We start from the raw sequence: 25,299 nt of genomic DNA on the forward strand, positions 1-25,299 counted from the left end.
CGCCGTCTGTCCTGGCACAGGAGGCTCTGATGACAATGGTAAGGTCAGTTACCCCTTGCCTGGCACTGACCATGCTGGTCCTTCACATACCCCGAGGAGGAGCAGAAATCTCCATCTTCCCACTGAGGGCAGTGAGAAGGGGCAGGCTCCTTCCTCCTTTACTACACAGATGAGAAAACGGAGGCTCAGAGAAGCGAGATAACAAGAGCAAACCTGGGCTGTGAGGTCTGGGGACCCCTCCCCACTCCCAGGGAACCAGGACACCAGGAACTTCAGCAGCAGGGGCTGTTTAGGACAGCGGCATTTTCTGGCCACAGAGACCCCTGGTTGCCCTCCCCACCTTTCTCTTTCCAATTATAAACCCGCTTCCTGTTCAAACCAGCAGGAAGCCAGGTTTCCTGTTTCCTTTTTAAAACCCAGCTAGATTTTTCTTTGACCCCTGATTCCTGAAGCTGGATGAGCAGAAATCCATGAAGAATTCTTGACTGAACAAAATAGCAAGTCTGCCGTCTCCCGAGCCTTCGTCTTTCTTCTGTTGTCATAGAGAGCGATTTCATGATGCTTAGCCTGTGACTCACACGCCCGGCATGGCGAGTGGGGTGCGGGGAGATCTTAGCCCGCCCTCCCCAGCCCGTGGCAGCAGCCTAGGGGTCTCTGCCTTAGCTCACACACTATCTTGGCCTCTGCTAAATGCCATCTAGAGCGGAACCTCTCAAATTGTCTGGGATTAATCAGGCTGATTAGTTTTTAATCAGTTCCCCGTTGCCAACAATCTACCAGGGAGCAGAGTGGGGTTGGACAGGGGAAGGAAGTCTGCTTCAGGGACAGGGACTTGCTGTGTGTGACTTGCAGAAAACCTGCCCTCTCTGAGCCTCATTCATGTAAACTGGAGAGCGCGCATATAATTCTATGGTAATAGAGGAATTCATTGATGAGGTGTTTCTGTGCATATCCCACATGGGCTAGAAAATATTTTAGGCCCTGGGATCTATCTACAGATGAAAGGGACAAGCTTTCCCCCCACCCCCAAGGACTTGTATTCTTCAGGGGGAGACAGAGATTATACCTGCACTGCCCACGGTGGAGCCCTAGCACGTGTGGTTATTTAAATGCAGAATAATTAGAATCAAAGATAATGGCCAATTCCATTCCTCTGTCATCACGATCACGTTTCTAGTGCTCAGTCGCCACAGGTGGCCTGTGGCTATGTAATGAGCAGTGAGAATTATAGCATGTCTACCCAGCAGGAAGTTACTGGACAATTTCTAGAGACTAATAGACCACATGACCTCAGAGAGAGTGATGGCAAGTGAAGCAGAGGAGGAGGGGAGACATGGACAAAGTGATGTGTTTTTTTTAGAAAGAAGGAAATATTTGAGCAAATATGAGAGCTGTGCGGGAATGCTACCTGTAGAAATCTGGAGGACGACTGTTCATGGCAGAGGAAACGGCAAGTGCAAAGGCCCTGAGGTAGGTGCACAGCTGGGGCCTTGAGGGAAAGGCAGGCCGGCATGGCTATAGTGGACGAACCTGTCAGCTTCTCCAGCAGTGAGCAGGGCGTGCATGCTGGGTGCTCAGTCACTTCAGTCGTGTCCGACTCTTTGCGACCCTATGGACTGTAGCCCACCAGGCTCCTCTGTCCATGGGATTCTCTAGGCAAGAATACTGGAGTGGGTTGCCGTGCCCTCCTCCAGGGGCTATTCCCAACCCAGGGATCAAACCTGAGTCTCCTGCGTCTCCTGCCTTGCAGGTGGATTCTTTACCCACTGAGCCACCTGGGAAGCCCTGTGAGCGGGGCAGCATTGCAATTCCAGGTCAGCCCTGTTGCTCCAGGAAACATCTCTTTCCTGGGACAGTCCTTTTTCTCCTTCCTCTCTAAGAGTCTGGGCATGGTGACAACTCTGTTCCCTCTCCCTGATCTGAATCTGGAGACTCACAGGACCTCAGAGCAGGAAAGGCCTGCAAGAAGATCGTTCGGAGCAATCCACTCACTCACTTGAGGCCAGAAAGGTGAGTCTGGACTAGAATGCTGCCTCCAGTGTCCTTTTCTGAATCACATGGTCTGGAAGCCGTTCTTCTCTTTCACCATCTCAGAACTGACACTGTGCAGCTCAAAGTGAGTTTCCCCAGGGCAGCAGCCTCAGAACCACTCAAGCATAGCAGGAACGCAGTCCCTGGGCCTGGGGCCCAGCAATCTGCGCTCCACCAAGCCCGCCAAGGGATTCTGGGGCTGCCAAAGTTTGACATCCAGAAACTCTGGGCTGGCCTTCTTTGTGCGTTCTTCCCTCCAAATCAGCTGAATTGTTCTAAAATACACAATCCACCTACAGTCACTACACTTTGCTGCCCCAGATCTTCAATAGAGTCTGGAAACAGATAACTTTGGGCATCCCTTCAAATCCTTTTGTTCTCGTCGCTCCCTCCAGCTAGCTACAGCTGCGATGCTCTGCTCTGCGCGGATTTTGTTTGTTTGTTTTTCGTACAGGTTTTTACCCACTTTGTGCAGGAGCAGCCTGCCTCTCCTCAGTCTTGCCTGCCTCCTTCTGATCCTTCCTGGGGCCTGGGCCATTGTGGCCCCAAGAGCCCATAAGGGGGAGTGATTCTGGCCAATGGGGGACAGAGCCTGAGAATGAATGTGTTCTGCATTCTTCCTGGGCTGAGCGCCCCTGGAAGCCCCAGGGGACCCAGCAGCTTGGCTTGGGGCCCCTATCCCAGCACCCTGGCCAAGTCCCTGGATCACACTTTCTAAGTAATCACACTTAATAAGACTTTGTCGTAGGCCCTGCTTTCCGGAGACCCCAGACTAAGACATGTCCTTTATCTACCCACATTCAGCCAGGAGATGTTCACGTTCTACAAGGCTGGACTCTAGGATGGAGGTTACACCCTGAACAAGACAACCCCTGCCCTCCAAGGCCCCTAGTACCCAGTGTATCATGGGACTGGGGAGGTAGGGCACCTCCAGGAGGCCTCCTTCCTTGCCTTAGAAGTGAAATGACAGTGATACAAAATGATACCCACGCTTTCTGGGACAGGAGAGTTCCCCTCCTGTGACCGTCTGTTCTTAGACTTGTTCATTCTTCCTGCGTTAGATGGGCACCTCTCAGTCCCGCCGCAGCCCCCAAACCCAGCGATCTCTAGATGCCCCAGAATCTCTGTGTCCCAACACAAATTGTTACCAGCTACTGAGCCTTTCCCTCAGCTGGCCTCTGTGAGTAATGGTTGACAGAGTGGATTTGGGAACAAGACTCCTTGGGTTTGCGTCCTGGCCCCACCACATATATCACCTGTGCAGCTTTGGGCAACCTGTGACCCAGCATCCTTATTGGGAAAGTGGGGGCAAGAGCATCTCCCCCATAGAACTGTTACGGGAGCAACGTTAATATGTGAATACACACATATATGCTGAGAGCCACACAGGCACACCGGCAGTGCTATTCAAGGGTGGCTATTATAACTGCTAAGTCTATTCTCATCACAACCCTATGATCTAAACATTATTACCTAATTGTTCAGATGGAAAGCTGGAGTTCAGAGAGGTTAAGTGATACCGACGTGCCCATGGTCACCAGCTGCTCAGAGGTGGAGCTGGCACCTGAACTCTGTCTGTCCCAGTCCAGAGTCCTTGGCATCCAGGGGCTGTTTCCTGGTGTTCTGGGGCTGAGCTGCAGCGTTAAACCTTTCTTATACCTTGAGGGGAGGACTGCTCCCTGCTCGAGCCCCCCACCTGTGGATGGGCTTTGATTATTTAATGGAGAGAGAGCATTCAGGGGGAATAAAGGATTTCCAGAGGCCCTGGGGGTACCAACCATCCCCCACACCTCGAAACCTTGTTTGTTCCCTTTTCTCCTGATTCAATCTTTGTCCCCCAGTATCAGCTGTAACTGTGTGGTGATGTCTGGGCTGCTGGGATCAGAGAAAGGATTTTGTTCATAATAGTATTTCCAAGATTGCCTTCCAAGGAAAAGTTACGCCTTTGGAGGCCCAGTGGAGTTAAACCAAGAACAGCTCTGGGGTTTAAAACATCTAGAAAATGTTGGGTTAAATAAAGTCAAAAGATCTTCTGGCCCCTTTCCCACCCAGGAAGTCTGAGGACCTTTAACATGTCAGCGTGGGCTGGGACTTTCCAAAGGGGACTGCAGCCTACGTGTTTCCCAAACGGTTACCCGAGGAACCCTCTTTCCTGAAGACGACCTTTCAGATTTGCCGAACCAGCTTTGGGCACAGCTGCTGTAGAGTTTGGCACACTCTACCCTCTTCCAGAAGGACAGATTACCACAGCCAGATGGGGGCTTCCCTGATCCGGCTGCTCCTGCCTGGGAAGTCTGTTCCCTACTCTTGGGAGAAAGTGTGAGTCATCCATCTTGGGCTTTGGGTGCCAGTGCTGGGGAGCAGGAAGGGTGTGCTCAACGGGAAGGCAAGGGCTTTCTGTGTCTTAGAAAGGGCATGCCATCTCCAAAGCCAGGCCCAGTGGTGGCTAGGGTTCTGCCATGATGCCTTGTTTATTACAGCTATGAAAGTGAAAGTGAAATCACTCAGTAGTGTCCGACTCTTTGCGACCCCATGGACTGTAGCCTACGAGACTCCTCCATCCATGGAATTTTTCAGGCAAGAGAACTGGAGTAGGTTGCCATTTCCTTCTCCAGGGGATCTTCTCGACCCAGGGATCGAACCTATGTCTCCCGCATTGCAAGCAGACGCTTTTATCACCTGAGCCACCAGGGAACCTATGCTGGTTACTAAAGTGGAAATTCCTCCATACCAGTTAAAAGCTGCTGCTCTGAGCCCTCGAGTTCCCTCACCTCGACTGCTGTTCCAGCCACTATGGCCTCTCTTGTGGGACCCTCGGCACCTTCCCATGATCTGGCAGCCAACGGGTTAATGCTTGGTGCAGGCTGGCACCCCTCGGGACCCTCCCAGCCTCCGGCGGGCCTGGGTCTATTCCAGCTGGTCACAGCTCTGCTGTGTTTTTGTTCTATTTGTCAGTTGCTCAGTCGTGTCCTACTCTTTGCAACCCCATGGACTGCAGCACGCCAGGCTTCCCTGTCCTTCCCTATCTCCTGGAGCTTACTCAACCCCATGTCCTTTGAGTCGGTGGTGTCATCCAACCACCTCATCCTCTGTCATCCCTTTCTCCTCCTGCCTTCTATCCTTCCCAGCATCAGGGTCCATACCACTTGATATAATTATAATATCATCCTCGGTGTCAACCATTAGCGCCCATCAGATGCTCTAATGTCAGAAGACATGAGCAGATGAAGAACACAGGAACAACGCCGTATTAGAGGAGAGAGAGCACAGACTTGGGGCTGACCCCTCAGCCTCTCTCTCCGCCGTTCCTAGCTGTGTGCCCTGGGGAGGTTGTTGTCTCTCCCCGAGACTGTGTTCTCATCTGCGCGCCAGGTGGTGCAAGGGTGAAGGAGACCCGTGGCCAGCACAGGGCCTGGGCCACAAAGAATGTTGGTGGCTTCTTGCTTCCCCACTGTGCCCAGTGAAGGTGCCGGTGGGTGGCTGGTGCCTGGAGGGATGATCCTCCCAAGTGCCTCTTGCCCAGAGCACCCTCCTTGTTAAGGGAGCTGTTCCATAGTCACATCTAATTACCCTCTAACTGCCTGCTCCCCACTGGGCCCTGCCTGGGCAGGAGCTGGTGCCTAATTGGAGCCACTCCACTGTCCTGGCAGGGCTCCATTCCTGCTAGGGGAGGCAGTCTGGGTGGGAGGCTGGCTCTGCCTGGCTCCTGCAGGCCGCTTCCAGCTGAGGGGTAGGACAGCAAAGGTGAATATGGTTTCCCCTGAGTTACTGCTCCTGGTGAGAGCAGGACGCAGGACGGGGAAGACTGTCGGCTGAGCTCATGGTGTTGGAGGCTCTGCGTAGTTTATTTCCCCGTTAAAGCCGTCTGGATAATGTCTAGGGGTGCTTGCTTGGAGCCCAACAGACTTGGCTTGAATCCTTGCTCTCTGTTTACCAGCTTTGACTTTAAAATCTTCATCTGATCCTCAGTTTTGCCATCTGAAGAATGGGAATGTAGGGAGGAAAGAAGAGAAGGACATAAAGGGTTTCATACTGAGCCCAGGGCATACACGCTTTTCTTGAGGCTATTGGTACAGCTTCACACTTCTGATTCCATCCCACCCACCAGGCCCAAAGGCCTCAGGCTGGATGCTTTCACATCTCATATCTCACTGAATGCTCACAACAACTCAGTGGGAATAATTTGATTTTTTTCATCAGAAGGGAGACTGAGATTCAGAAAGTTAAAGTGACTTACTTAAGATCACCCAGCCGGTAAGCTGAAGAAGTCCAATTTCAATGTTCTTTCTGCATCCACTCCTGACATTCATACATAAATAAACACTTATTGGGTGCCTATTAGATCCAGCAAGGATTGGCCTCCAGACTTTGGGTCACATCCAGAGACCTTCATATCTGTAGCTTTATTCCCTACCCCCTTCTTCCTTCATGCCTCTACTATAGAGTTGCGATTCAATTTCCCAGTCTCTTTTACAGCTAGAGATGGCTCATATATGTATCTGACAATCTGGCAGGGGGAGTTAGGGCCAGCGTTAGTGGGAGGTGGATTGATCTTTCAAGGAATCCTGGTAAAGATTTCAAAAAGCTTTGAAATCCTGGTAAAAAATTAAAACCGCATTAGTACATAGGTTAACTTCTACTGTCTTTCTGCCTTAAATACAGACATGACTTCTGGAGTTGCAGCAGCCATCTTGTGACCATGAGACTTCAAACATAAGAATGAAAACCAATAAGCTAAGAATGTTCAAGAAGAAGGATGATAATTCTGGGTTCCTGATGGCATTGCTGAGACCTGAACTACCACTCCAATCACCTACTAAAAGGTGAAAAGGCCCTATTTGTTTAGGGGCTAAACTTCAGGCCAGTAGTTCTCAAGGTGTGGCACTTGCTTGAACAGCAGCATGGGCATTACATAAGAACTTATTAGGAAACCAACATTTTGCCCTGCTTCCATGATTCGGACCTGCTAAAGCGGAAACTCTGAGCAAAATGAATTTTTACAAGCCCTCTGGGTGATTCTGATGCACACTGAAGTTTAGGAACCATTGACCTAAGCACCTCATTGATCTGGTACTCGTTTACTTGTATCAGAGAGTAAATCCCACTGACACTATCTCTCTGAGCTTTTGCTCAAAGACTTTTCCCTGCCTAGAATGCCCAATTTGCCCTTCTCGTCTAGGATTTTTCATTAAATGAATTAATTTTAATAAGAGAAACCCAGAATGGCAGAAAATTCAGCTGCTGCAGCTTGGCAAGGTGCATGATTATCTTCTGGATTTGGTCTCAGCCGTCTCAGAGGGCTGGATATAAGCGCAAAGCTATAAAATTGTGCCATTTAAGAAAATGTCTGGTTCCAGCTGGAAAACCTAGAATTGGAGTTTGTCTCTCTTCTTTTTACGTGAGACCAGAAGGAGTGATCAGCGTGCTCCAACATCCTTCCTTTCAGCTCCACAAGTTCCCCCAGGCCTCCTCGCAGTGAGGCCTCGATCCGAGCCCACATGGTCCACGGTGGGCAGCTCGGATGCTGGGCTGATGGTCCAGGGAGGCAAAGGCAGAAGCTGAAAGACCTTCTGAGACCTAGGCTCCAAAACTCACACAACCTCACGTTGGCCAGATTCTACACTCACAGGCCAGGCTGTATTCAAAGGGAGGGAGAAACAGGCTTTTCCTCTGGCCGGGACATTCAGTGCCTCACGTTGCGAAGGGGCCAGTGTCCTGGGATGGGAGGAAGGTATGGCCAGTACACCACTTACCACAGGTTCTTCCTTGTCTCTCACTCTGCTTTAATCTTACAGACAGCTTCATGTTTCCTCTGAGACATTATTGCAAATCCACTCTTGGTTCCAATTTTTCTGCGAGTCAGAGATTCTTTAGTTGCAAGGAATAGAAACGACTCAAAATAGCTCAAGGAAGCTGGGAAGAGTACAGATATCGTGGAAATGAAATGGGTTTGGACCTGGCAGAACCCGGAGCTGGGAGGAACTAAGAAAGTACCTTTTTCTAGATTACTTTGCTTCCTCTCTTCTTTATCTACGTGGTCTTGCTTCTACAATTCTCCCTTTTCTGTCTACATACCCTGCATCCTTGTGGCTTCTTTCCTTCCCTGTCATTTTGGTCTCAGATACGCAAGCTAGAGTCTGCTGGTCTGTGGAGGAGGGAATGCGAAAGGCAGCTGGCAAGTTTGTGGTGTCCAGACTGGCCCCAATTCCACAGTCTGTTATAGACCCAGAACCCCAGTTAACTAGAGACTTCTTGTCTCTGAGTTCACATTTTTATGGACAAAGGGCTCCCTGGCCCTGCAGTGGGCCGGCACCCTGGGATTAGTTTTCTACTCCTCATCCCATCAGCTCATCGGCTGCAAACATCAAGGGAGGTGTGACACGAAATGGCTTCCCAGGTACAGCCCTGCCCCTGGGCTGTGAGTGTGCTGTTCTTGGGGGCAGCAGGCTGTCAGAATTTAACTGTGACTTCCCTGGGGTGCTGGGGCCCAGGGAGAACCCTCAGTGTGTCTCCCAGGACCACAGTAAGAGGCAGCTTTGCTGGTTGACCCAGCAACCCTCCCCATGAGCACCTTGTCTTCCAGGCCCTCCCAGGGATTGCTCTTTTGCTCCCAGAAGGGTGAGCCCTTTCCTACTTGTGCTGTGGAGGTGCCCGAGGTCCAGCAGGAACCACAGGCTTGCTGGTTCTGCACTGTATGAATTGTGTAACCATAGGTCCATCTTCCCAGGCATCCATTTCTCCATCTGCAGGACAGGTGTGGGGTCCCTACCTCCCACTTGGGAAGGCCAAAGGTAGCAAATGTTAAGTGTCTAATGTATAGACAGTCCCTATATCTCAGGGAGTGTGTTTCTACTTATGGTTTTTCGACTTTACGACGGTATGAAAGCAATAGCATTCAATAGAAACCATACCTCAAATTTTTAATTTTGATCTTTTCCCAGGCTGGTAATATGTGGTACACAATTTCATGATGCTGGGCAGCCGCAGCCACAGCTCCCAATCAGCCACATGGTCAGGAGGGCGAATAATTGATATGGTTACAACTGTTCTGCACCCAGACAACCATTCTGGTTTTCACTTTCAATACAGCGTTCAATCAATTACATGAGAGAGGCAACACTTCCTTATGAAACAGGCTTTGTGTTAGATGATTTTGTCCAACTGTGGGCTGATGTAAGTGTTCTGAGCATACCTAAGGCAGACTGGGCTAAGCCAGGATCTTTGGTAGGTTATCTGTAAAACTGCATCTTTGATTTATGACATTCTCAATTTACATTGGGTTTATTGGGATATAATCCAGTTGCAAGATGAGGAAGATATGTAGTGGGTGGTACTGGAGATACTAAAAAGTGACGGCTGAGTAACAATAATGGTACTGATAATAATGAACATACCTTACTAAGAAATGAACTCCCTCGGCCTGTTTTTTTTTTAAGATTTATTCATTTATTGGCTGTGGTGGGTCTTTGTTGCTGCACACAGGTTTTCTCTAGTTGCAGCAAATGGGGGCCGCTCTTCAGCTGCGGTGGCTGCTCTTGCTGGGGAGCACGGCATCTAGGCGCGCGGGCTTCAGCAGTTGCAGCGCGCGGGCTCTAGAGCACAAGCTGTGGCACAGGCCTCAGTTGCTCCTTGACATGTGGGATCTTCCCGGACCAGAGATTGAACCAGTGTCCCTGCATTGGCAGGCAGATTCCTAACCACTGGACCACCAGGGCAGTCCCAGCATGTGAGTTTTAAGGGGATGAATCTCTTACTGCTTGCAGAAGAGTAGGACCGCATTGGCCCTGGGGACATAATCAGTGGGTATGGTACGACTCAGTTAAGCGACACCTTGGGTCTCCTTGATGCCTGGGGCAGGTGTGTGTGTGCATATGTGCAGACGTGTGGGCGTGTGTGTGTGTGGACGGTGGGCCTCTGGTGACCCACAGCTCCTAACTTCCTGATTCTTAAACCTACACAGCTAGGGATGCGAGCTTCTCTGCTGCAGATTACAGCAGTGTCTCTAAAGCTGGGCTCCCTCAGGGCCTTTCTACTTCCTCCCGAGGTCAGTCAGGTCCCTGCGAGATCCAGGGCCCCGCAGCATGGGCTAAGTCCTGGGACACGCTGGGTGGATTCTGGGACAGGTTGATGAATGTTGCAGACCCCTTTTTCTTCTTTTCTCGACCTTCCTTGTGGTCACAGCCCGCTTGGAGCACCCCTGTGGGAACATGGGGTCTGGGTCAGGTAGAATTCAGATTTAAGAAATCAGTTCCCAGGCAGCGCACAGGGACTGAAGACTCAGGCTGCCTGTTGGCAGGCAGGGGCAGGAAGTCGAGCCCCTTGCGTACTGGCTTTAGAGTTCAGGTGACTCAGACGACAGCTATTGGCCAGCTTGCCTCTGAGGTCTCCCTGAGATGGTCTTTAAGCCCTTTGTCCCAAGACCTGCTGCTGCTGCTGCTGCTCAGTTGCTTCAGTCGTGTCTGACTCTGTGCGACCCCATAGACGGCAGCCCACCAGGCTTCCCCCGTCCCTGGGATTCTCCAGGCAAGAACACTGGAGTGGGTTGCCATTTCCTTCTCCAACCTAGTGAAGTTCAAAGCCTTCTCCACTTTTGCTAATTCCCAGAAATGACTAAGGACCACAGGAAGGGGAGGGGTTCACCTGTCCTGGATATTCTTCTTCCTTCTGGGCCCATGCTCCCCAGACATGCTGCCTCTGAACTGTGCCTCACTGATCCTGATGTGAACCTGGCTTAATTTCCAGAAGAGAAGCACCAAAAATTTACATAAAATATTCATGAATGCAATATCTTCTACTGGAAAACCTGGGGGGAGGGTGGGCCTTATCACAAAATGCACATTCTCATAACTTCAGCTGCTGCTTCTTTTGCCAGCTGTGTCGTATAGTGATTACCAGCTAGGGGGTTGGAGCCAGACTGTCTGGGTTCAAAGCCCAGCCTCACTGCTGTTTATTAGCTGTGCTACCCTGGGCACCTTCCCTACCTCTTTGTGCCTCTGTAAAATCTTTCTGTGAAAGTGAAGTTGCTCAGTCATGTCTGACTCTTTGTGACACTATGAACTGTAGTCCCCCAGGCTCCTCCATCCATGGGGTTTTCCAGGCAAGAATAGTGGAGTGGGTGGCCATTTCCTTCTCCAGGGGATCTTCCTGACCCAGGGGTCAAACTTGGGTCTCCTGCATTGCAGGCAGACTCTTTACCATCTGAGCCACCAGGGAATCCCCTGTATAAAATGGAGATGCTAATAGGATCTGTCCTAAAAGGTTGTTCTGAGGCTCAGGCAAATTAATGTGTGTTAGTCGCTCAGTCATATCTGACTCTTTGCAGTCCCATGAACTGCAGCCCGCCAGGCTTCTCTGTCCATGGAATTCTCCAGGCAATACTGGAGTGGGTTGCCATTCCCTTCTCCAGGGGAGCTTCCCAACCCAGGGATCGAACCCAGGTCTCCCGCATTGCAGGCAGATTTTTTATTGTCTGAGCCACCAGGGAAGCAGGCAAATGAATGAGTTCATAATTGTAAACTGCTTAGAGAAATGCCTAACTCAGGAGGTGCTCTAGAAGCAACTAGTAAATTTAACCCCTTTCACTTGAAAACTGGGACTTATCATACTGGTTATGAAGAAGAAATGACATTAAAAGCATTGTGGACTTTTTTTTTTTTTTTGCTCTTTGATGGGGCCCATGCACCCGGAAGTCCAACTCCCAGCTTATTTGGGGAAGAATTCTCAGTCCCTGAGGTGTGGGTGGACCTGGAGCCCCTCCCCTTCCACCAAAGCCCTTGGCAGCTGAAGTTCAGACCTATGACCTTGCCTCTGTTGTCTGAACCCCTCCCCTCTGGAACCTGATGCCAAGTTACAGGAACAGATGGTACGTCCTTCCCAGCGGCAGCATCGGCTATATGCCCCAGCCGGCTTGTCTATTAACATGACTGTGGTTGTGGGTCCTACCCCGTGGCCTCCCTTGGTTCCTACCTGTTTTCTGAGCCTGATTCACCCAATTTTGTGAGCTCCCCAAGCTCTATCTGTGGCAGACTTCCGCCCTACCCCTCAGGAGCATCTCCCCCACTCACTTAGGTAACGGACTATTTAACTGGGCTAATGGCTGCTAGGCACACATCTAGACTCCCCGGCCTCCCTTGCCACAGGTGTGGCTGTTGAACAGGCTCCAGCTGATGGGGCGAGGTGAGCAGCAGTCAGGGTACACCCTCCAGGGGGGCCTTGCAGGGAGAGACCACTCCCTCCCCTCCTTATTCCCCTTCCTGCTAGCGAGCAGTGAACCTTCCTGGAGCATATGCTGAGGGCCTGAAAAATTCATGGAGCAGAACCACCATTACATTTCAGCTACTTCCTGAAAAAGAAAGAAACTTCTCTCATTTAAGCCATGTTATTCCCGGCCTCCTTTCTCTGGAGTTCCCTGCCTTATAGGTAGCTAGTTCAGTTCAGTTCAGTCACTCAGTCGTGTCCGACTCTTTGCGACCCCATGGACTGCAGCACGCCAGGCCTCCCCGTTCATCTCCAACTCCCGGAGTTGACTCAAACTCACGTCCATTGAGTCGGTGATGCCATCCAACCATCTCTAATACACCTTCTAGTAGATTTCCTCTGTGGCTTCAGCTACCGGAGGTGGTTCCTTTATCTTTTTTGTTTTTTTCTGCTCTGTGCTTGTCTTATTCTCTTTCTTCCTCTTTCTCTCCTTTCTGCTCTTTTTCTGGGATTGAGCACCTTGGTTCCTGCAATGCACAAAGCGCGGAGTGTACACATTCCTTAGCGCAGATCCGGGTATGGATAAATACTAGCAATTGTTTGCATTGTTCCTCGCCCCCGCCATGCTGGATGCCCTGGGAGCTGGCGAAGTCTCCCTTCTTGCAGGGCAGCCTCCTCCCTCACTCTGAGGCTTGGGCACCAGGCCCAAAGTTCTTACCTCTCTCCCCAACACTTGTCAAAATATTTTTTCCAAACAACGCTACATATCTTCCTATGAGGAGCTCTGGCGCCAGCTGTTAAGTTAATAAAAGTCCCTCCCCTCGGATGGGCTTTTTTGGTTTTGTTTTGCCCGTGAGCCTGTCGTCCACCATTTCTATTCCTTTGATCTCTAAATGGAAAACAAAATTCAAGGAACCTGAGCCCATGGCCCATGGAGAGAGGCCTGGAGGGTAGAGATCAACAGGGCCTGAGCCAAAATGCAGCATCAGGTGGCAAATCAGAGAAGGCCAGACCCGGAAGAGCCTCAAGGGGCCGGATGGGAAAGTGATCACTGGATGTCAACAGTGAGCCAGAGGCCACACCGGGACTCCTGCTCCCTCAGTTTCCTTATCCATAAAATGGGTGTATTAGTATCTTCCTCACCTGTTGCTGAGGAGAAGTAACACAGACAGGTAAAGTGCCTGGCACATGTTCCCCCGGATGGTACTTGCTGTGACTGCTTTTGTATTATCTGTTCTGAATTATTATTTTTTTAATTGGAGAATAATTGCTTGACAGCATTGTGTTGTTTCTGCTGTGTATTAACCTGAATCAGCCACAGGTATACGTATGTCCTCTGTTGTGAGTTAGGTGTTCCCAAACTTGCCTCATCTTCCTACCACACTGGTTCTCAAACTTGAGCACGCATCAGAGTCACCTAGAAGGCTTGTTGAAAAAGGGGCGCACCCCCAGAACTGCTGATTCAGTAGGTCTGCAGCAGGACCAGGAATCAGCACTTCCAACAAGGTCCCAGAAGGTGCTGATGCTGCTGGTTCGGGGACCACACTCAGAGAACCACTCTTCTACTGCACCAGCGGCCTAACGACATACTTGAAGTTGATCTGGGAAGGTGGACGCAAAAGGAGAGAGCTGGAAGAGCTCTAGCAAAGCTTCTTACGGGACAACTCAGACCTGGGGGAGAAGCGCCTTTGCAGGGGTTTCGGGTGGAAGAGGAACTGGGGAAGGTGTCACAAAAGAAGTAATACTTGAGTGGAACTTGAAGAGCCAGGAGAAATTTGCCAGGCTGGCTAGACAAGGAGCATCCCCAGCAGAGGGAACAGCAGGTGCAGAGGTAAGAAGGCAGGAGAAAATACAGCACGTGTGAGGCACAGCGCTCCTTTCTCCTAACTCCCGAGGCATCTTTGGAGGGCACAATGGAGCTGACGGGACACGCTTAGCAGCCTGTGTGCGCATTTGAAGACTCCTAGGAAGGTATGTGAGGATCCATCCCCGGGATGGGCAGCTGAAGCCCTGAAATCGAAAGGCTTGCCTTCACACCCACCGGACACGTCATCTTTGATGATGCTTGTGGACTTCAGTGATACCACGCACAGACAATTCAAAAAGCGTTAATCCCAGGACTGCCCACTGGACGGATATATTTCCATACCTTTACAGGAAATGGAGCGTGGAAGCACAAACGCTGGATTTCCAGACGTGTTTGGTGGGAGCAGCAGGACAGATTGTATAAAACAAAGTTTGGATTCAAAAACCCAGGTTGCAAATTCACTCAAGGACCCAGCTTTCCTCCCTGAAGGCTCCTTTCCCCCTGGTCCCCCAGCTTTCTCTCTCTTCCCATCTCCATCACGCCTGTTGCTCGGCTGTTTCCTGCTCTGCTTGTAAATCTCACCCCAGAGAACACAGCTACTCACCTGCAATAGCAATTACACATTATTGGAGGGTCAGTGGTGATGTGCGCAGGCAGTTTCTAGGCATTTGCAGGTGTCCATGGGGAGCTCAGGGTCCCAGGGGCCTACTGGGCCCATGCACCCCTCTGGGGGATCAGCAGGCTGGAGACCTCCAAATGTCACCACCTGCGTTCACATCCCACGTTAGCTCAGCCCTTACTGTGTGTGAAAGTCAAGGCGAGTTGCTGAAGGATGCCTGTGGCTCCGTCAGCTCCATGCAGTGACCTCTCCCATCAAAGGCCTACTACTCACGGGCCCTGTGTGGGGGCCTGTCCATACGTTTGTGCTCTTGTTTCACCTTCTACTTTTCCAAAAGAGGCAGGCACTAACATGCACCTTTCATAGAGGAGAAAAGTGAATTTCAAGCAGCTTAAGTAACCACAGGAGCTGAGAGGCAGTATGGTGCAAGAGTTAAGAGCAGAGACCCTGGAACCAGCCTGCCTGAGTTCAAGTCTCAGCTTAGCACCGACCCACTGTGTGACCTTGGGAAAGTTATTTAACCCCTGTGCACCTGCTTCTTCCTCTGTAAAATGAGGGTCCCTTTGATGGTGACATAAGTCAATGTATCTTAAACAGTGGCTGCCATATATTATGTCAGTTCTTCCTATTATTGATTCATGGAACTCAAGTGGGCTGACCCATGCTGGTTCCAATCTCCTCTCTGCCCTGCTGCCACTAAGGCTGGTTTCTGGGAAGAGAGAAGATAAAGACATGAGGGACCATGAAGGTGTCTGCACTCTCTACTATAGAGAGTCAGACTGACATGGTTTGAATCCTCAAGTCTCTTGACTCTCTGAGCCAGAATTTCTACATCTTTACAATGTTGTGTCTTCACAGTTAAGAACCAGGTGCTTAGGTTACATCCTCAGTTCTGCCATTTTTCCAGCTGCAGGACTTTGGGTGAAAGACGTTCTCTCTTTGGGCCTCAGTTTTCTCATCTGTAAAATGGGGATGATACTAGTTCCCACATTGTAGGGCTGATAGGGGGATGACATGAACTGTCCCATGCAGTGTCCTTTGGGCTGTACTGGATGCACAGCAAGTGCTACCCAAGTGTGTGCTGAGATCCTAATGTACATAGTGCAACACAAGCCCGGCACAGAGCAGGTGCTCAGTAAGCAACAGCAATGATGAGGAGGAGGCAAGGAGGCTGCAAAGTTCCGTCTTTCCCCTTACTAACTGAAAAGCCTCTGGGCCAAGAATTCTCAATCCTGACTGCACGTTAGAACTACATGGGGATTTTTTTTTTTTAATGCCAGCACCCAGAGATTCTTATTTAGTTAAGCCTACACAGGGCCTGGCCTCAAATGACTTTTTAAACTACCCACCACCCCGCCCCAGGAGATTCTAACAAGCAGCCGGGATTGAGAACCACTGTATTGGGAAATAATTGAGGGGCCCACTTAGAGGAGATATTTTAACTAGGGCAAGGCAGGCCTCTTGGAGGAGGGGGCATTTGACCTGAGATCTGAAAGGTGAGAAGGAGGCAGAAGACCTGGAGTCGGGGTGGGGGTGGGGTTTCATACAGCGGACAGAGCAGGTGCAAGGTCCTGAGGCAAGTGTGAACCTCAGGTGTGTTAGAAAAAGAGCAGGAAGGCCAGGGTGGCAGAGACGCCCATGTGTGAGAGGCAGCAGCTGAGGATCTGAGTCCAGGATGACAAATAAGGGAAACTGAGTTCCCCTCTGTCCAGAGGGACAGGGGTTAGCATTTGAATGAGGCAGAGAGCAGCTGAGGGCATCCAGCTGTCGTGTCTATAGCTGATTTAAGTCCCTCAAGTATCCTCAAGTTCTTAGGAATCTGTTGACCGGGGTCTCAACCTCCCTGGGCCAGTTCTGTCCTGGCGCCCTCATCAGTAGGCCATCAGCCCTGGAAGGATCCTTTGGGACAGGAAGGTTGGGGGCCATTCCAGTGACCAGAGAGGGAGAAGGGCAACAGAGGCTGAGCTGACCGCCCCCTGGGGCCCATCACAAAGGCCACTTGGGCTGGTGGCTGCTCTGGCAGCGAGGGGCCGCAGGGCTGCCAGGAAAATGCCAGCCTCCTGTGAAGGCTTAATTAGTCTAGTCCTGCCACTGCTGGGGGACGGCTCGGCGGGGAGCAGGTGTTTCTATTTTCTGGCACAATTATCCGGGAGGTGAGGTCAGGGGCATCCGTGGATGTGTCTGCGGCTTCGCGTGTGTGGGGAGAAGCGCCCCTGTGGAGGTGCGGGTGCGTCTGCCTGGTCGCGCAGCGTTGCGGGATTGTGTGCCACGTTCTCGCGGGAGAGCGCCCCGCGGAACGGCGTCGTCTGTGCGTGCTTCTCGCGGCTGCTGCGCGTTGCCGTGTCTTTGTGTTTCCTGTCTTGCTATAACAGAGCCTGTTGTGTCTGGATCTGTCTTCACTACATGCAATTGTGTGTGCGTCTCTCTGTGTGATCACGTGTCTAGACGCATAGGCCTCGTCGAAGGGTGCAGTCTGGCGCGGGAAGCACGTCCCTCCCAGGGCAGGCTGGTCCCGCCTCGGCGCCCCGTTCCCTCGGCTGTCCAGCAGGCCCGGTGGTCTCCATCCCCCGGGGTCACACGAGTACTTGTGCTGATGGTCTGCCCTGACGGCCGAGTCTAGTCTTGCGAGGAAGCGGCCTGCCTCCAGCTCCTTTGTCTGGGCAGTGGGTGTCCACTCCCCAGGCCTTGTCGGCAGGCTCATTTCCTGCTGGAGGCCCAGGTGGGGCCCAGCTGCATCCGGGCCGGGCCTCTGATGCGGGCTTGATGGCGGCAGGGGCCTGGACTGCGGCCGCCTGGGCCCCGCACGCAGTCTGTGCGTGCAGATCGCCTTCCAGAGGAAGAGCCCTCCCGCCCCCAGTCTGCAGCCTCCTTAACAGCTGGGGCTCAGAGAGTTGCAGAGGAAGGGGAAGTGAACCCCCCTCCTCAAGAGCTCAGGAAGTGTTATCAGCTCAGGGCCAGCCGGGGCCAGGGGATATGAGACCTTGGGGAGCCTCTGGAGTCATCAGCCGGGAGCGTGATGGGTTTCCATGGAAATACTCCCCAGCATATGCCTGGACGTTCCCTCAGCACCACTCGTCCAGCTTGGACCGAGCCTTTGCTCTGTATCCGGCCCTGAACCCGGGCTGACGTCAACACCAACAACAATGATAACAAAGCGCCCGTTTGCTTCTCCCGTTAGCACCGGCTCCTCCACTTTGCTCCTCCCAGCACTTTGCGGACCCCCTCTCCTCCTTGCAAACCCTCTGGATTCCTGAGTCTCACCCACCTCTGTCTCTCCTCAGGGCCTTTGCATATCCTGTTCCTTCTTGTTAGAACACCCCTCAGGACTTGACAGGGAATAATTTATGAGACAAAGACTGTAGGTGGGGGAGGGGGATGGGGGGGTGGGGTGTTGGGGGAGCAAGTGCAAAGGCCCTGAGGTTGTGGAATGGGCTTGACATAGTCAAGACACAGCCCAGCAGCCAGTGTGACCGTGTAGGCCATGGGGAAGAAGGTGGACTTTATCCTCGCAATAGTGGCAAGCTTTTACATGTGGGAGAGGTAGGATAGGTCTGTGTTTTTCAGAGTTCACTCTCCATGCATTGTGAAGAATACACTGGAAGAAGGTAGGAAGAGAAGTCGGGCCGACTGAGAGCAGCTGCTACTTACTGAACACGTGTGTGTGGATGATTCTGATGTATTATCTCATTGAATTGTTCCAACCAGCCTGTGAAGGAGATGCCATCAGCCTTGCTTTACAAACTTAGCAGGGCTCAGAGAGGTTGAGTGAGCGGCACAAAGTCACTCAGCTATTTTCTTGGTGTCCACGGTCTAAACAGTAAAGAGAGGCTACTGTCCCTCACTCCCTCCACACGCGCACCTTGAATTTCACTGAGCTGGGAGACACTCTGAAGGGGCGACTCTTTCGGCCCCTGCTTCTGGTCTGGGGGCCTGGGTTGCAGCACCGTGTTGTCTGCCGACCCATAGAGCTACTTACGGACCCTGTCTCCTAGGCCTTCCTCCTTGGGTCTATTCACTATCCATCTACTATAACCTACCATCCCCCAGCCTCATAAACTCCACCAATAAGAAAACTCACCTTCCTGTGCCCCCTCCCCTCTTCCTTCACAGCCACATCCAACTGGTCGTTCGGTCATTGTTGGCTTACCCGTGTCCCTCCATAGGTTCTGAGAAGTGAGGATCCGTATCTGTGGCTTAGCCATATCTCAGCACAGAGACATAGCAAAGCCTCCCCTATTGCTGAATAAATGGATGTTTTCCCACAATCTTGAGAGAGTAAAGAGTGGCAACTTAGACCTCATGAAGTCCAACCTCCAAACTGTCCAGGTGAGGAGCTTAAGGCACAGAGAGGGCCGGGAGCTCATCTGAGGTCACACAGCAGGTGAGCAGCAGAATGGGGGCTGGACTCCTAGTCCAGTGACCCCCACTAGGCCACAAATTCAGGGAGTGGAGAGAGGGATAGCCATCCACGGCACGTCAGGAGCTGTGCCCTGTAATCTGCGTGGGGGTCTGCAGAGAAGGGGGCATTAGTCTCATGACCACTGTAGCTGTCTTAGTCCATTCAGGCTGCTGGAACAAACTATCACAGACTGAGGGGCTCGTAAACGATGGAAATTCATTCCTCACAGTTCTGGAGGCTAGAGTCTAAGATAGGCGTGCGGGTATGGTCAGGCTCTGGTGAGAATCCCCTTCTGGATTGCAGACCGCTGACTTCTTGCTGTACCCTCACGTGGGGGAAGGGCAGGGGATCCCTCTGGGGCCTGTTTAATGAGGGTACTAATTCCACTCACAGGGGCACCAACCTCATGACCTAAGGATCTCCTAAAGGCCCCACCTCCTAATACCACCTCCTTAGGTTTTCAGTGTTGCAAAGTTTAGGGGGACACGAACATCCAAGCTATAGCAATGGCCTCCAGCTTACTCATCCTTGAGCTAATCCCCAAGGCTGTGGCCTTGCTGCTCAGTCCTTCTGGGGGCAGGATGCTGGAATCCAAACCCCACTGTCCCCCAACCCCAGGATCCTCTCCCCTGTAGAGAAACTTGCTCAGGTTCCTGACTGGAGAGTGATGGAACCTCCCTCTGGCAGCACAAACTCACAAAGGTCTCTTCATGCCTGTCAGCTGGCTGGCTTATCTCATGTCTGACACCTCCCACCTTCCTGAGGGCATGGACTGATTTCATTCACAGCAGCACCTTCAGCTCTTAGAATGCTGCCTGGCACGTAGGAGGTGCTCAGTCAGGATCTGGGGACACCCGATCGGACGCCACGATACCGTGGCAAAGACTGCAAACGGTTTGCCTTCTGGTGGAGGCATACTTTAAACCCATACCAACAGGGCACTCTTCCTGGCTGGGCCCCTTCTCTGCTCTGTGATCTTGGGCAAACAGCTTAACATCTCTGGGCCACAGTTCATCAAATGTAAAAGGGCGAAGTGCCGGGGCCCTGTGCCTGGGGACAGGCGGACATTGATTTCCAGCCTTCACACTGGACATTCATAGTTAGGTGAAGAAAACAATGATCAGGAAGTACAAGGCTCTTGCCCAAGGATTTTAGGCTATAGATAGATACCTAGGATCCGGCTGTCCTCATGTGTAAACTCAGATCTGTCTAACTCCAAATTCAATTCTTCCTGCCTCCCTTACGCTATTTGTTCATCTGTCCCACGAGGACTGGACAAGAGAATTTGGCAGGCAGACACCACTCAGCTCCTTGACCCTGGAGTACCCCAGCTCTCTCACTGCCTGCGGCCACAGAGCCACAGCCTGGCGAGAGAGCCAACCGAATGAACCGCTGCTCTTTGCAGACGCTGCCTGGCCGTGTAATGAATCCTCATTTTCCTTCCTCTGCAAAGACTGACTTTGGAGACGGTTGTTGTTTATGTAACTATTTAATTCGAAACTGTATGACACACAGAAGTTGCAGAGATATCTCAGGGTTCCCAGGTACCCTTCACCTGGCTTCCCCTCATGATAACATCTCAAGTAACTCGTGGTGCTCGTGGTAAAGAACCCGCCTGCCAATGCAGGAGACTCAAGAGATGCAGGTTCCATCCCTGGGTCAGGAAGATCCCTTGGAGGAGGGCGTGGCAACCCACTCCAGTATTCTTGCCTGGAGAATCCCCATGGACAGAGGAGCCTGATGGGCTACAGTCCACGGGGTCACATAGGGTCAGATACAACTGAAGTGACTTAGCACACACATGCAGGCAACCTAAGTACATCGTCAAAGTCAGGGAACGGATGTTGGCACAACATTAGTAGCTCGCATACAGACTACTCAGATTTCACCATTGTGCATGCACGCCCGTGGCATTGTTTTTAATTTCCAATTTTCGTCAGTTACCAGGCTCCTGGTTAAGAGAATGAAGCTGGTTTAGGAAGTTAGTTAAGATAAGTGGTCATTTCCAGCCCTTCTCCCCTCCCCTCCTTCTTCTCTAGAAACGGCCACTTCACTTCCTTCAGCTGATCTTCTGTGTTTAGCTCCCGATGGCCCCAAGCCAAATTTGTATCGCTGTGTGTATTTTTCAGTGTCAGACATCCTCCACTGCTTCCCTGCCCTGGGGCATGCAATGCTCATTCAACCTCTGTCCTCCGCGCCCTACCCCACTCTTTCATTCCCCCTACCCTCCCTGAATAGCAGTGCCATCGTTTTGATGACATTGGCATTCAACTTTACAGCTGTTAGGATTTCTTCCTTTGCTTGGTTTTCTGCGCCGCGTCACTAATTTTTCAGCTTCTTTGCCAGTTGTCTGAAGCTTTCTTAGTACTTTGATTCACAGCTAACTTTTTATCCATTTCATCATCATGAGAGAAGTCTCTCCTGGAACTTTCTGGCATTTCTAAACTGGATGCGTTGCTCTCTGTTGCTAGCACTCTGGGATTCCCGCCCCCACGCCCCACTCCCATCTCCACGGCCCAGCCCCCCATCAGCTTGAGGATTCCTCCTCATCTCTCCCGAGCTGGATTTCCTGCTTCCTGGATTGCGCATCTTCCTGTTTCTTGCCTCACTCCGGCTGTCAGTAGACAGCTTCCTCTCTCAGCTTCCTGGGGTAGAGTTGTTGGGAAACACCTTTCTCCTTGTTTGTCTAAGGATGTCTTTACATTTTTGGTGTGACCTAAAATTTTAGGTTGCAGATACTTTTCTTTCAGAATGTAAAGGCTTCATTTCTTTATCATCTCTCTTCCAGAGTTTCTCACGAGAAGTTTTAAGTTATTGTGACTCCATTTTCACCTCTGGAAGTCAGTCAGCTCTTCCCTGAGATCTCCTCTTGACCTTCCTCGACGGAAGGCTGGCTTGTGCGCTGTGCCCGGCACTTGTGGGGTCTCTCTCATCTTGGGGTTCACACCCTCCACTTGGGGGAAATGTTCCGAAAAGCATTTTATTGATATTTCTTCCTGTCATTTTCCTTCTCTTTCTAGAACTTCTATGATTTGAATGTTATAGTCTTTGTAGCAGTCTTCTTATTGTCTCGTCATATATCTCCTGGTTCAGTGACTGATTTTGCTACATGTTCTTGAGGAATTTCCTCCACTTTGTCTCCCAAAGCTTTAACTGAGCTTTATGTTTCTGCTGTCATATGTTTTCCCAAGAGTTCTTCTTTTCCCCTGTGGTTCTTTTTTACGGCATCATGTTCTTTTTCGTGGATGCATTATTGTCTATCTTTCGACCTAGAGATTTTTTATTTTATTATGATTGCATCGTCTATGATTTTCTCCGTGTCTCCTATCTTTCCTGTTCTGGTTCCTGTAGTCCGTGTGTCTGCTTAGGTATCCGGTTCACATCAGCGGCTTTCAGCCATGCGCAGTGAGCCTTCACTGTCTGCTCTTGGTAAAGAGCCAAACGCAACAGAGGGTGGGCATGTTGAGCATCTGTAGGGGATGTTGGGGTCCTTAGATCTTTCCTCCTGATCTGTCAGCTCCCCAAAGAAGACCCTTCCATTCTCCCATCTAGATATTAGAGGTCTGGCTGCCAGTCGTCTTTATGATACATTCACTTAACCCTCCTGCGTTTTTTTTGTTTGTTTTTTGTTATTGTCGTTTTGGCCGCACCACATAGCATGCAGAGCTTCCCTGACCAGGAATTGAACCCATGCCTCCTGCAGTGGAAGTGCGGAGTCCTAAGCACTGAGCCACAGGGAAGTCCCTCCCCTGTTTTTTATAAGGTACCCCCAGTGCCTTGTGCCTGGAGCTCTCCAGGACAGACGCCTGCTTCACAATCATCAGAGAATAAACTTGGGGTCCTCCGTCGGGTGGGGAGGGGCGTCACCCTGCAGCAGGGAACTGGGGAGAGGATCTGGGTGTCCTCCTGCTTCTTCAGCAGCTTCCCTGACGGCCCTTTCCTCTCCCAGGACACCCCACTGGCTCCTGGTCTCCCCTCCCCGCAGGAGCCCAAGAGGATGTGAGCATTTCCTCTTTTACTATGTCCCCAGGCCTGTCCTGGGTTGGGTCCCCAAGGGAAAAAAACTGGCTTTTTAGAATGAATCAGGCCAGAGAGGGAGCTCCAATGTCAATCGGGACAGGGCTTCTTGAGCCCCATCTATGGGTTCCCAAGTCTCAGGGCACTGCAAGATCATCAAGCACAGGACTTCATGTTACTTTCCTGAGTTTCTGTTCCCCCGTTTGACCAACAGGAGTTACAGGGTCCCCTCTCTCATTTAAAGGGAATCTTAAAGTCCAGATTGAAATCAAAGCTCCAAGATTAGAATCTACAAGTGGAGACCCCCGTGCTCTCACCACCCTCCTCCCACCACTGCGCCAGACATGGTTAATCACTCACGACACTCTTTCCCACTGAGCCTAGAGAAAAATTTCTCCCCTTGGCATTACTGCCATTTGGGCTCAATAATTCTTGGTTGTGGGGGGCTGCCCAATGCATTGTAGGAATTCAGCAGCACCCTGGGTTCTACCCATTAACTGTCATCATCCCATGCACCCCAGATGTGACAACTTAAAATGTCTCCAGAAATTATCAGATATCCCTTAGGGGACAAAATTGCCCCTGATTGAGAACCAACCCTGAATATTCATTGGAAGGACTGATGCTGAAGTTCCAGTATTTTGGCCACCTGATGGGAAGAGCTGACTCATTGGAAAAGACCCTGATGCTGGGAAAGATTGAGGGCAGGAGGAGAAGAGGGTGATGGAGGATGAGATGGTTGGATGGAGTGGACATGAGTTTGAGCAAACTCCAGAAGATGGTGAAGGACAGGGAAGCCTGGCATGCTGCAGTCCATGGGGTCACAAAGAGTCAGACACAACTGAGTGACTGAACAACAAGAGCCTCTACCCAGGCTCAGCCCCAGCATCCCTGTGGACACAGCACTCCAAGCAGCCACTGTCAACCTGAGTCGGCCCATGGAATGAAACCTGTTTGGCCAGCAGAGCCACCACCTCACATAGGTTTGGAGCCTAGTAGGTTAGCAGCTTAATTTGGCAATTCTGTGAGCCAACTTCAGATCAGATCAGATCAGTCGCTCAGTCGTGTCCGACTCTTTGCGACCCCATGAATCGCAGCACGCCAGGCCTCCCTGTCCATCACCAACTCCTGGAGTTCACTGAGATACATGTCCATCGAGTCAGTGATGCCATCCAGCCATCTCATCCTCTGTCATCCCCTTCTCCTTGGGCCCCCAATCCCTCCTAGCATCAGAGTCTTTTCCAATGAGTCAACTCTTCGCATGAGGTGGCCAAAGTACTGGATTTTCAGCTTTAGCATCATTCCTTCCAAAGAAATCCCAGAGCTGATCTCCTTCAGAATGGACTGGCTGGATCTCCTTGCAGTCCAAGGGACTCTCAAGAGTCTTCTCCAACACCACAGTTCAAAAGCATCAATTCTTCAGCGCTCAGCCTTTTTCACAGTCCAACTCTCACATCCATACATGACCACAAGAAAAACCATAGCCTTGACTAGATGAACCTTTGTTGGCAAAATAATGTCTCTGCTTTTGAACATGCTATCTAGGTTGGTCATAACTTTCCTTCTAAGGAGTAAGCGTCTTTTAATTTCATGGCTGCACTCACCATCTGCAGTGATTTTGGAGCTCAGAAAAATAAAGTCTGACACTGTTTCCACTGTTTCCCCATCTATTTCCCATGAAGTGATGGGACCGGATGTCATGATCTTCGTTTTCTGAATGTTGAGCTTTAAGCCAACTTTTTCACTCTCTTCTTTCACTTTCATCAAGAGGCTTTTGAGTTCCTCTTCACTTTCTGCCATAAGGGTGGGGTCATCTGCATATCTGAGGTTCTTGATATTTCTCCCGGCAATCTTGATTGCAGCTTGTGCTTCTTCCAGTCCAGCGTTTCTCATGATGTACTCTGCATATAAGTTAAATAAACAGGGTGACAATATACAGCCTTGACGAACTCCTTTTCCTATTTGGAACCAGTCTGTTGTTCCATGTCCAGTTCTAACTGTTGCTTCCTGACCTGCATACAAATTTCTCAAGAGGCAGGTCAGGTGGTCTGGTATTCTCATCTCTTTCAGAATTTTCCACAGTTTATTGTGATCCACACAGTCAAAGGCTTTGGCATAGTCAATAAAGCAGAAATAGATGCTTTTTTGGAACTCTCTTGCTTTTTCTATGATCCAGCGGATGTTGGCAATTTGATCTCTGGTTCCTCTGCTTTTTCTAAAACCAGCTTG

Source organism: Bos mutus, chromosome 15, assembly GCF_027580195.1.
Source record: "Bos mutus isolate GX-2022 chromosome 15, NWIPB_WYAK_1.1, whole genome shotgun sequence".
NCBI classification, from domain to species: domain Eukaryota; kingdom Metazoa; phylum Chordata; class Mammalia; order Artiodactyla; family Bovidae; genus Bos; species Bos mutus.